Source organism: Podarcis filfolensis, assembly GCF_964270895.1.
Source record: "Podarcis filfolensis genome assembly, chromosome: 4".
NCBI classification, from domain to species: domain Eukaryota; kingdom Metazoa; phylum Chordata; class Lepidosauria; order Squamata; family Lacertidae; genus Podarcis; species Podarcis filfolensis.
In genome coordinates, this window is record NC_139607.1 from 89,099,820 (window position 1) to 89,109,506 (window position 9,687).

General features: G+C 45.6%; 1 long non-coding RNA gene across 1 annotated transcript; it reads right to left on the reverse strand.

The window, feature by feature from the left end:
• Nucleotides 1-275: 275 nt before the first annotated feature.
• On the reverse strand, nt 276-4,669 carry LOC310761715. The gene is made up of 3 exons (XR_014547688.1): nt 4,485-4,669; nt 3,759-3,802; nt 276-438 (listed from the first exon to the last, which is right to left on the reverse strand). It is a non-coding gene; the product is annotated as an uncharacterized lncRNA (long non-coding RNA).
• Between the last annotated feature and the right edge of the window lie 5,018 nt (nt 4,670-9,687).

Below are 9,687 nucleotides of genomic sequence, written 5' to 3' on the forward strand. Positions count from 1 at the left end.
TTGGCCACCCTGGCTCTTGGGTGTTCGGAGTGAAAATCCAAAACATCTCGATTGGGGAGGGGAGCACCAGCTTCGCAAAGATTACAATACAGGAACATATATGGGTACATACGATTATTTATCTTGTGCATTTGATTATGTTTTGGAGATGCACAAGAGCAATCCTATGTGCATCTACTCAGAAACAAGTCTTCTTAAGTTCAGAATGTCTTTCTCCCAGGTAAGTGTGTAGCACTTACTGTTTTTTAATTATCATTTCTTTTCTCTTTTTAAAACCAGCACCCAGATTTTTTAAAGCTTTAATTTGCCACCTTTCCAGCGAATGAATGTTCTTTCTTGGGACCTCGACTGATGTTGTTTTAATCCTGCCTGTGTAGAAAGGAGAGGGATTGGCTTTTGATATGCGATTTTTATTCATGTCCAGCTCTTTGTGATTGCCTAGATAGAAAGAAGGCGGGGGGGGGGAGGGGGGGAGCTGAGTTCATGCTAGAGAAGGCGAAAACAATAGCTTCTGTGTTGATTCTGTCAATGCACACAAGATACATTAGCCACCGAATTTACTCAACAGACAGAGAAAAGGCCAGCAGGGATTGTTCCCCGAGAAGAAAGTTTGTACTACAATGGCTCGGCAGAATGAAAGATGGTTTGATCTAGTGCCTTTCATTTTCAAGGTGTCCCAAAGCACTCCGGAATAATGAACTCTGTACTGATAGCGTACCAAGTGACTGAGGCCGCAGAGAAATATGACAGGCGCTGCATTTTCAACAGCTGTCCATAACCTTGGGCCTTCTATCCATCTTAGGGGACACACATAGCCCAAAGTACCGTTAAACGTCTAAGCGCCTTAACCACTTTAATGCATTAATTCCACGCCCGAACCAAGGACATCCTCTGCGAGTCGATCTCATTGGGGCCAGGGCAAGTGATGTGCACCAGGGTTAGCTTGCAGGTTTATTCGATAACGTTATTTGGAATTCATAAAGAAATGAATGCGCCTGCATGAAATATCCCCCAGGATATTCCTGGCTTGGCCTGAGATTGGCACGGTTTATTTATTTATTTTATTCAGAGCTCTCCATCCTGCTTTATTAGACACCGTGGTTCTCACGGCAAGATAAATCCTCTGAAACAAGGACCCCAATGAAAAGAGTGTTAAGAACCATAACACAATGCGGTAGAAAAACCCGAGAGCAAATGGGGAACAGGCTCCCACTTAACCCGAAACCTAGCTGTAGTCACATGGACTGGGAGGGGGAAATTTAAAAAGAAACTGCACAGCTCTTTTTTTCTAGGCTCAATTCACAGTCTTCACATTGTTCTTGTTGTCGTTAACCTGCCTCAGACCCTCCAAGTGTCCCTATTTTCCAGGGACGTCCCTGATTTAGAGAAGCCATCCTGGTTTCTGATTTGATCCCGGAATGTCCCACTTTTCCTCAAGATGTCCTTATTTTCAATGGAGAAATGTTGGAATGTATGTAGTTATCTGACCCCTGAGCCATCTGAAGGCAATCCTGTATACGGAAGGTTTTTTTGTTTTTTTTAAATGTTTCATTATGTCTTTTATATATGTTGGAAGCTGCTCAGAGTGACTGGGGCAACCCAGTAAGATGTGTGTGGGGTATAAATAGTAAAATTATCATTATGGAATGGGACGACCCTATTTTCACCAGAGAAATGTTGGAGGGGTTGCTGCCCTTCCTCCTAAGGTCCAGTAATGAGAACAGTGAGAACAGTCAAAACACAAATTAAAAAAACAACAGGTTGAAGCAGACACAGATATAAGGTGTTTATAAAGTCCTAAGCCACTTAGGACCCAAATACAGTAGTACCTTGGGTTAAGAACTTAATTCATTCTGGAGGTCCGTTCTTAACCTGTAACTGTTCTTAACCTGAGGTACCACTTTAGCTAATGGGGCCTCCCGCTGCCGCCACACCGCCAGAGCATGATTTCTGTTCTCATCCTGAAGCAAAGTTCTTAACCCGAGGTACTATTTCTGGGTTAGTGGAGTCTGTAACCTGAAGTGTCTGTAACCTGAAGCGCCTGTAACCCGAGATACCACTGTATCAGAATGAACACCTCCATCCTTATAGACCCTCTGGTGTGTTAAGATGGGCAGATGGGGTCCTCTTGGAAGTTCCACCACCTTCAGAAGGTCATGTGAGTGTGGTGGCCCAGGACTGGCCTTTATCAGTAGTATCCCCTAAACTGTGGATCCCCCCCCCCCCCCAGACATGCAGCTTTTGCTGTATGCAGATGTCAGTTATCCTCATCATTAAGAGCAGAAGCGTATCTTGTAAAACCAGCAGGAGTCCTATCAACCAACTCCTCCTCCCCTTCTCTCCAGAGGAGTGGAGTGTGCTCAGTAAGTGTCTCTTCAGAGGAGGTCCAGAAGCCAGCCTGGAAGATGAGACCTGGATTTTTCGTTTGTTGTTGTTGTTGAAGAAGAAGAAGCAGAAGAAGAAGAAGAAGAAAAGGGGAGGAGTTTGGATTTGATATCCGGCTTTATCACTACCCTAAGGAGTCTCAAAGTGGCTAACAATCTCCTTTCCTTTCCTCCCCCACAACAAACACTATGTGAGGTGAGTGGGGCTGAGAGACTTCAGAGAAGTGTGACTAGCCCAAGGTCACCCAGCAGCTGCATGTGGAGGAGCAGGGAAGCGAACCCGGTTCGCCAGATTACGAGTCTACCGCTCTCAACCACTACACTACACTGGACTCTGATTACTACATTCCTTGAAAAATGGGAGATTGAAGGGACTAAAATTCAGAGTCTCAGTGTTGGTATTCCAGACCCTCCAAGTGTCCGTATATTCCAAGGAGAGTCCTGGATTTACAGAAGCTGTCCTGGTTTCTGATCTGATCCTGGAATGTCCCGCTTTTCTTTAGGGCGTCTCTATTTTCACCGGAGAAAAGGTGGAGGGGAAGGCATCCAATGCACTAATACTTACACCTGCACCACAGAACTTGTGCCCCCTCTCCTGCCCCACATTCCAGCACCCTTCCCAAATCTTCTGCAGAGGATTGGGGAGCCTCCGGAGCAGATTTGGGGGGGCACACAGGGGGAGGAGAGGGAGGAAAGTTTTGTTGTGAAAGCATCAACCCTTTCACCAGTGGAAATAGCTACTTAGCACTGTACCGGACGCAGCCTGGGTGGCCTGGGCAGGTACCCAGTGGAGCTCTCTGGTGCAGGGGATGTATGCCAGAAAGCTTTTGACGATACAATGGATGGAAAAGGGGGGGGGAAGTATTGAGAATGGCATCCAGACATGAAAAGTGATGCAATCTGTTGTTCTGGGCAATTAGTTAGCTCCTCTGAGCCCTTTTGCAAAAGCAGCAAGCAACAGCAAGTTACACTTTTGTTCTATTTTTGGTAAATTATTTTGCCCTAAAAAGAAGTTGCCTAATCTGATTAATCTTCCTTTCCCCACTCCCCCCCCCTTTAAAGCCGTATATTAATTTGCAAACAGAAACACCTCCAGGTTGTAAAACATCTTGTTATGCCACTTATAACAAGCCGATGTGACAACTTGCGAGATGAGACAGCTTGGCCCATATACATTAGGTGGAATTATATGTCAGTTAAAGATAGGTTAGGACAAGTTCAGGATGGGGGGGGGAGGGGAAATCATACTAATTTATAACACCTAATATTTTTAAAGTGTCAGAGTGTCTGGCTCAGAAAGATGGAGCAAATGTAATTAAATAGCCAACGGTAAAGAAAATAAAAGTCAAAAGTGAAATAAACTTGTTGGCTTACAATGATACGGTGAGGGAAGACACTGCGCCATTTTGCTGCCTTGCCTGCAATGGAAAAGGAAAGAAACTGGTTTTTAAATGTTGGTGGCATTGGAAGGGCATAAGAACGGCCCCATGGCATTAGACTAAAGGACCATCTAGTCTAGCACCCTTGGAGAGCTTAATTTGGCCCTGCCGTTTGAAGTTTCCCCACTCCTGGCTTTTTACATGAACGATTTCTCTTACAGATGGAAAAGTAACAGGAAAAACCGTGTCCCTGGACCCAAGAGTCTCTGAGTGCATTCAGACATGGGGAATATTTCATTAGTTCCCCTGATTATGGTGCAGGCAATTCTGTCCCATTTGCTAATATTCCTTTTGCACCACTGTATCTGTTGCATTGGACACGGGTGGCGCTGTGGGTTAAACCACAGAGCCTAGGACATGCCGATCAGAAGGTCGGCAGTTCGAATCCCCATGACGGGGTGAGCTCCTGTTGTTTGGTCCCTGCTCCTGCCAACCTAGCAGTTCGAAAGCACGCCAAAGTGCAAGTAGATAAATAGGTACTGCTTCGGTGGGAAGGTAAACGACGTTTCCGTGCACTGCTCTGGTTTGCCAGAAGTGGCTTAGTCATGCTGGCCACATGACCCGGAAGCTGTACGCCGGCTCCCTTGGCCAATAAAGCGAGATGAGCGCCGCAACCCCAGAGTCGGTCATGACTGGACCTAATGGTCAGGGGTCCCTTTACCTTTACCTGTTGCATTATGCAACTGTGGTTTTTGGCTGAAATACCAGCTTGTCAAGCTAAATTTCATTCACACCAGCGGCAGAGGGTATAAGCTCCTGGGGGCCAAGGCACTTTGGGGCCCCTGCATTATTTTAAGGGGGCTGGGGCCCCTCAATGTTCAGAGGGCATTTGGCTCTTCCCCCTGGCTCCTTGCGACATCGGAATGTTGCAAGAGAGACGTCAGAATGTCGAGTATGTGTGACAGGATGTTGTGTTGGGCCCCCTCAATCATCTTGAGAAGGTGGTGCCTCTGGTGGAGTGTGACACTAATGTCATATAATCCTAGAGTTGGAAGGGACCCTGAGGAACATCTAGCGCAGGGACATCCAGCTCCCAAGAGACTGCAATCTACTCCCGAGGGAAAAAAACCTGGCAGTGATATTTTGGGAGGGGGGGCGAACAGGTCAAAGTTGAGCTTTTTTAAAACAGTAAAAGGTAAAGGACCCCTGACAGTTAAGCCCAGTCACCCACTCTGGGGTTGTGCGCTCATCTCGCTTTACTGACCGAGGGAGCCGGCGTTTGTCCGCAGACAGTTTTTCTGGGTCATGTGGCCAGCATGACTAAGCTGCTTCTAGCGAAACCAGAGCAGCGCACGGAAACGCCATTTACATTCCCGCCGGAGCAGTACCTATTTATCTACTTGCACTTTGAAATGCTTTCGAACTGCTAGGTTGGCAGGAGCAGGGACCGAGCAATGGGAGCTCACCCCGTCGCGGGGATTCGAACCGCCGACCTTCTGATCGTCAAGCGCTAGGCTCAGTGGTTTACGCCACAGCCCCACCCATGTCCCTCTTTTTAAACAGTAAGTGTGCTTAATTAAAACAAACACTCACCAATAATGCAACCGCTAACAGACGAACGCGGCGCTACAGCAGGCAACAAAGGAACGCTCCCTAAACGCGACGCAAGGAAAGACAGAGGGGGGTAATGGGCGGAGACATGATTCTAAACAACGTGAGCGTTAAGGATCCCATGATCGACCACAGTCATCCGGGGATCGACCTGTTGGACACCCCTGATCTAGTGCAACCCCCTGCAATGCATGACTATGAAGCTGTCCTATACGGAGATCAAACCTGTAACCTTGGTGTTATCAGCACCACACTTTAACCAGCTATCACTGGACAACACTGTTACTCAATGCCTGCTTTTGTTCCCCTCTGATTCTTCCAGGAAAACAGCAGGGAAGAACTGTTTACTGATATACCGCCCCAATTTTCATCATTTTGCTCCCAACAATTTTCTAGGTTAAGGGGGCTGCAAACAGATGTGGTTTTCCCCAGTTGAATCAAATGGCACGGAAATAAACGCCAAACATGTACTATATTCCATTTTTTCACCCCAGGAGTGGCTTTTATGTCATGTGAAAGCTGAAACATTATGTGGAAATTAACAATTAGGGAAACGTCAGGGAAATGGAGTAAGCTGCCATGTGGACGCAGCCTCTGAAGAAACACTTACATTATTCAAATATGAGAAGAGGTGGATACAAAGAGAATGGGCAAAGTCGAAGGATAATTTTGTGACGAACCATATCAAATTAAGTTTCAACAGAAGACAAAATGACATTGATGGTATCAGGTCCTACCCCTTATTATGCTACAGATAATAAAAGTTGTTAACACTTCCACAGTATTCCAGTTCTATTAATATATTCTAAGTGTTAAGCTTGCATCATGTCTTGGCTTGTACAATTGTTCTCAGTCTCCTAACAACAACAATGAAAGTCTAGGTGTAAATAGAAACTCATTAAAATCTCTGTCACAATGTGCTACAACCTCATTTATCTGCAGGGCCTAAAAGAATTCAAAACAGACTTACAGCTTCTCAATAGGGGTGTTAGCTGTAGAGTATTACTTTGACACCGGGCTGCTTGGCTAGAAAGGGATGCGAGGAAGAGGACACGGGAAACAATCAGTTTGGATAAACTGGATCAATTGGGTTGTGATTCAGTGCTCATGAGGCAACCTGAACTTCCCCTGTGGGATATGCAGAAATTTTGAGCAGTGGCTTATTTTACTTGTCTCCTTTTGCTCAGTCCAGCTGTTCCTTAGACAGTCATGTCTTAGTCTAGAGCAGGGTTTCCCAAATTTGGGTCTCCAGCTTTTTTTGGACTACAGCGCCCATCATCCCTAGCTAGCAGGACCAGTGCTCAGGGGTGATTCCCACATTGCAGGGCGTTGGACTAGGGTCACCTCAGGGTCCTTTCCAACTCTACAATTCTATGATTCTATGCAAGTCACTTTTCCTCATGAGCAAACTTCTGGGCATGCTGTGTGCCTGTGGTGGGGGCCTGAGCTGGTGTGGCATGTGGCCTGGGGCCAGTCAGTGAGAATTTTAGGGCTGCATTTGGCCCATGGATCTGAGGTTCCCCACGCTTGTTTTAACCAGTGGGTTGTTTTTATAGCTTCTACAAGGGGTCAAATCCCAAACTTCACAGCCTGACATTTGAGATGTTCTTAATCTCTAAGGCAGTTTGAAGCTTATCAGCAATGTTGGTCTCCTGCTTTTGGACTTTCTCCAATGAACAAAATGCATTCTGCTCAAATGAGATCACAGGATGATTTTTTAATTTTTTTTTTACTACAGCAAACAAAAATGTAAAACAGCAGAGAAGTGGGGTCTGTACAGACTCAGGGAAGATGTTAGTAAGCTTCTGTCTTTCATATCCTACCACAAGGCTTAGCTGCTCCCACAACCACTCAGGTTATATTATAAAAAGCTCAGGGTTGTGTTTTTTTTAAAAAAAAAATAAGTGCAACCTCATCTCAAGACTTAAGAACTTACTTGGAAGCAAACTCCCTGTTAATGCTACCTACTACCAGAACCATTCCGGTGTAGGTCGAAGAATTCCTTAAGGATTTCATTAAAGGTGGACCCACATAACAGTAAGGGACCTGCAAAAACGTGTGAGCCTTTGAAATTCGCACTCCTCAGAATTTTGCAAAAGAGGTATCTAATCAAGTATGGAAGTGAGAGCTGGACCATAAAGAAGGCTGATCGCCGAAGAATTGATGCTTTTGAATTCTGGTGCTGGAGGAGACTCTTGAGAGTCCCATGGACTGCAAGAAGATCAAACCTATCTATTCTTAAGGAAATCAGCCCTGAGTGCTCACTAGAAGGACAGATCGTGAAGCTGAGGCTCCAATACTTTGGCCACCTCATGAGAAGAGAAGACTACCTGGAAAAGACCCTGATGTTGGGAAAGATGGAGGGCACAAGGAGAAGGGGACGACAGAGGATGAGATGGTTGGACAGTATTCTCGAAGCTACCAGCATGAGTCTGACCAAACTGCGGGAGGCAGTGGAAGACAGGCGTGCCTGGCTTGCTCTGGTCCATGGGGTCACGAAGAGTCGGACACGACTAAACAACAACAACAATCAAGTAATGTGAACAGGACGCCCCCTGTCACCAGCTCTGCTCCACAGCCTCCTTGGGTGCTCTTGCCTGGGCCAAATATGTCATTTGACAGCAATCAAGCCTCTCTTCCTTGGCTGAGTGGTTAGGAGTGTTTACGTGTGTTTAGAAACCTCTGGCTCTTGCGTGGCTGGAATATGCCTGACAGAAGGGAAGAGCTGTATCTATTCCTATCACCACATCCACCATTGGCCCCCAGAAGGCTGAGCAGAAGGGAATGTGGCCCCCTAGGCTGAAAAATATTCCCCACCTCTGCTAGGAGGAAATCCGGAAAAGTGTGCAGCTTGGACTGTAGAACATGCATGCTCTGTCTTTACTCATCAGCCAGAGGATTATTGGGGGTGGGGACTACCATGATTTTGCCTTTTATTACTATTATTATAACCTGTTTGTAAGCTGCCTTGAGAATCACTCGATTGATAGGTGAAGTATACCTATTCTAAATACCTCAAATGTGGGTTAAACCACAGCGCCTAGGACTTGCCGCTCAGAAGTTTGGAGGTTTGAATCCCCGTAATGGGGTGAGCTCCCGTTGCTCGGTCCCGGCTCCTGCCAACCTAGCACTTCGAAAGCACCTCAAAGTGCAAGTAGATAAATAGGTACCACTCCGGCGGGAAGGTAAACGGCGTTTCCGTGCACTGCTCTGGTTCGCCAGAAGCGGCTTAGTCATGCTGGCCACATGACCCGGAAGCTGTATGCCGGCTCCCTCAGCCAATAAAGCAAGCTGAGCGCCGTAACCCCAGAGTTGGCCACGACTGGACCTAATTGTCAGGGGTCCCTTTACCTTTACTTTTAATGAGTACCAAAAAATGCATATCCTGGGACAGAGTGTGCATGAAAATGCATATATTCATGAAAACAACATACAAAAAAACACGTGGGTTTTTTTTTTAAAGGTGCAGTATTTGGCAAAATTGCAAAGTGTATGATAGGAGAGGTTACACCAAAATGCTGGTGAAATTTCATGGGAACTTAAAAAATAACCATAAAAAGATGTGGGAAAATTGAGATTGGAGAAACTGAGAAACTGAGTGAACCTGAAACTGTCAGATTTGCCCATCCATAGGAAAGAGCATGACATGTAGCTATGGAGTAATTGGAGTGGGTAGGTAGGAATCGCCAAGTGAGAAACTGAAAATAATTTTCCATTTCAGATTTTAATCCAAGCTGAAGAGGATTTGGAGGGGTGGAAACTTGCCCTTCCCCAGATCTCAGTTTGGGAGAGCATTGCTGCAACTATAATACAGATTAGGGTGGATTTTGGGTGGTGGTGAGGAATCGCATGCTTTCAGTACCTTCTTGTGTACTTTAGTGAGGTAAGGTTCTCATGCATTCTCCCCTGACCCTGAGAGTTGCAGATTTTTCAAAGTTTTCCTAATCGCAGTGCAGCAGAAGATAGGTTGACTGGTGAAGGCTGAGCTGGTGTTCAGATGCCTTGATGCTTAATATCTGTTTATACGCCGGCATCCCTCTAGAATGTCCTTGAACAATTTCTTTTCTCTGTAGCGCAGACTGTATAATTTACAGAGCATATAGTCTATGCTAATGAGGTACTGGAAATATCAACAGCTTTTGCAAATTAAAAATTAGAAATAAGCTGTGCAAATGAGCCTTCGGAATGCAATGTATATTTGCAAGCATGAGCGTACATGTTGTCTGCCAGCTGTTGATAACAAATATTCTCTTTTTATGCTATAGAGTTTATTTAACAGACATTTATTTGCTCCCTTAAAAGGCAATTGGTAT